Raw genomic sequence first — 3,392 nt, 5'->3', positions numbered from 1 at the left:
AAAAAAAAAAAAAAAAAAAAAAAAAAAAAAAGAAACAAAGAAAGAAAGAATACCAAGTCACTTCTCAATGGGAAAGAAAAATTCAAAACTCCAGATGAATGAGTTTTGTTAAAATAATAGAGATAAGTTTTACTGCTAAATTGCCCTAATTGTGGCAGAGTTGATAAAAATGTTGATTTTGTTGTTGTCATTGATTGTTTTGCTTAACTTAAATCTGTTGTAAACATGAAGACAACTGAATTTAGGTAGTGGGGTAAATGTAGTTTTAAAAGGTGAAGACTGCTTTAGAATTTTGAATTTTACTCAGGATTTCATTGTAATTTTTTTTTCCTTTTGGGTTTTGAAAACTAAAGCATGGTAATTTTATGTTTGCCAGTTTAAATATTAATAAAGGATGTTATTTATATAATGTAGCAATTGTGGTGAATCTAAGATTACTTCAGTATTTCCATTTATAGAGATGTAACAAATGTAAAATTACTATTATACCTAGAATCAGAAAACTTGTTGAGTGACTATTTATTAGCAGTTTTTCCAGTCTTTGTAACATTTCTCTAGCAGTAGTGTAATGTAATATAAATCTGCTATACAAGTAAACTAATGTAAATTAAGTGTTTGTAAAGTGTATGAATACTTTGATATCTTTTACGGGATCACTGAGTTTGAAGTTTTTTATAATTAAACCAGTATTTTATTTACTCTACAACAATTGAATTTTCTGTTAGTCAAAGAGTGATTTTCCCTATTTTCAGTTTTTTTTAGTATTAGTTTTGTCATTTTCTCTCTCAGAACAGTAATAATCTTGATGCCTGTTGCCAAGCCCTTTTCCAGGAGAGTAACAAATATTTATATTTGGAATACTGTAGTCCAAATGACAAGATGAATAGAAATTACCATTTGTATATTAACTTGGGTATTCAATCTTCTAGTGGTTATCACCCAGGAGATGGAGCTCAACTTAATGGTGGACAAATGCTGGTACCTAGCTCAAGTGATGGGCATATTGATCTACACCAAAGAGTAGGTAAAATAGTGTATATATTTAGTTAAAAAACCACACTCAGCTCCAGCTGTTGTAACTGCCACTTACAACTATAAATTAATTTTTATGATTGAACAGTACAGAAATGCAGGTATTCCTTCTTCACAGCCACCTCAACAGTCATTTTCCATGCAAATGGAAATGAATCTATCTGCTATGCAAAGATCTTCACTATCACCACCACCTCCTCCTCCTTCATTTGTACATATTCCTCAGTATAGTACAAATCCTGTTACCATTGCAGTATCTCAAAACCTTGCTTCTGGACAGATGGTACCAAGAGGTTTACAAATTCCAAGCAATATCTATGGTTCTCCTGCTTCTATTTGTGTGAGGCGCACCTGTCACAGTATGCCGTGGCAGTCCTCACTAAAGGGCCCACTGCCTCATTATAGCCAGCATCCTTTACCTGTTTATCCACATCAACAAAACTATCAGCCATCTTAGTATTCTCACAAACAGCAGATCACTCAGTCAGCTTACCAGCCACCACCTACTTCTCAATGTTCTTCACCCTTCAGCTCTCCTCAGCATCAAGCACAGTCTTCCCAGTTGGGCCACCCAAGTATTCATGTCTTCTTGCCACCTAGTCAGGCCTCCTGGCTGTCAGAAACAGTGAAATCATTCAGTAGCATGTATTCCATACACAACATTTAGCTCATCCAGAGGATTCATGAAAAAGATAGAAATTACAGCTGAACCTTCTCAAAGACCTGAAACAGCAGTTAGGAGTCTTTCACCCCTCAGTAATCAACTTTCTTTATGGTAATTGGCATTAACTGTATGCAGGCACTGTAACACCTTGAAGTTCTTCTTCAAGGGGAATGTATAGCCAATCAAAATCTTCAATGAATGTGAATCCTATGCCCATTACATATACACAATGAAGTGGACCTTCGTGTGTCCTATTACTGTCACCTCAGATAATACCACATCTATCTACAGTTTTAAAAATTACTGTAGGTGGAGCAACAACTGAAAATATTTTAAATTTAAAAATTTAAAAATAAAAATTACTGTAGGTGTACCAAAATGAATAGTTGGCAGTGCCAGAACCTATTCAGCCAATTTTAGTGACTCCAGGCCCTCGAGGAAAAAAGGAAAGTCATAAATATCAGAGTTCTAGTTTTGAATCAGGTGACTATGCCTACATACAAGGTGAATTTTAATTGTTTTATGAAATTCAATCTTTGTGGTGAAATGAAAAATTCTTATTCAAAATAAAAGTAATTTATATTCACTATTAAGTTTAATTAATATTTATTAAATGGTGAACAATGTAATTTATAAGGATAAGGCAAGCCCTTCAGTGTCATCTATAAATTTACTTACATACAAAGTCCTATACATTTTTCTTATGAAAAAACCAGCATGAGAAGACCTAAAATACTTCTCAGGATAATGAGAGAAAGATGCCGATGAGTAAAATGTATGTTGTCAAAAGTACAGACTTCAGAGAGGGGAAAATACATTTTTAGAGGGAGTATAATCTTCATCAAAGTGAAAGAATTTAAACTTTGGGGGAAAATAGTCCTGAAAGGAGTAACGATAATTATAAGGTAGAAGTGGAATTAGAATGAACATGCTAATATGTGTGATATTGTGATATTTTAAAAACATACATACAGTTTGAAAGAATCTGATTGAAAATATCACATAACTACATGGATGTACAGGTGCAGCAGTTACATTTTGGACTATATAGTTCTATTCCATATAAGTAGGATAAAACTTGAAAGAAATTTGAGCAAATGCCAATTAAAGTTAGATGATAGGATTTCTTATTATTATTTTATACATAAATTTCCAGGTAACTTTTTCAGTGTTATCCTCTGCAAGGGCCCTATCTTTCATGCTATAGAGCCTTGCTGTTACATCAACAAGCAAGGATGGAGAGGTGAGCAAAGCAACTGCAACTTGAGAAAGGGGAGCTAGAGCTATTAAAGGCTGAAGTTAATGACATGGAGCATGACCTGATGCACAGATGGCTAAGAAGGGTCAGCTGCACTACTGTGATCCCAACGGTAAGTGATTTGTTGGAATGTATTGGAAGGAAGATGAGGGTATTAACTGTCTAGGCAATTTCATTTTTTAGTATTTACTTCCTGCATAGTGGTTGAAAACAATGCTTTTTGTCACAATAACTTGATGGCTTATTTTGCGTATGAATGATTCTAGGCTCATTAGTGACTTCAGATACTGACACATATAATCAAGATACAACATTTTATTTTTATAAATTGCTTTCATTCAAAATAGAAATGAAGACTGAAACTTGACCAAGATAGAGACTGGAGATGTTATTTGTTATTCCCCTTGAATTTATTTCTTCTAGGCTTTTTTTTTTTTT

The 3,392-nt window shown here is 33.6% G+C and overlaps 1 pseudogene; it reads left to right on the top strand.

Moving 5' to 3' along the window:
* Positions 1-3,392, top strand: part of LOC108545131 (TGF-beta-activated kinase 1 and MAP3K7-binding protein 3-like) — a 14,800-nt pseudogene that overhangs the window by 3,024 nt on the left and 8,384 nt on the right.

The sequence above is a fragment of the Rhinopithecus bieti genome, unplaced genomic scaffold (genome assembly GCF_001698545.2).
Source record: "Rhinopithecus bieti isolate Rb0 unplaced genomic scaffold, ASM169854v2 scaffold_29348, whole genome shotgun sequence".
Classification (NCBI taxonomy): domain Eukaryota; kingdom Metazoa; phylum Chordata; class Mammalia; order Primates; family Cercopithecidae; genus Rhinopithecus; species Rhinopithecus bieti.
This window is presented reverse-complemented; position numbering and strand designations above follow the sequence as displayed.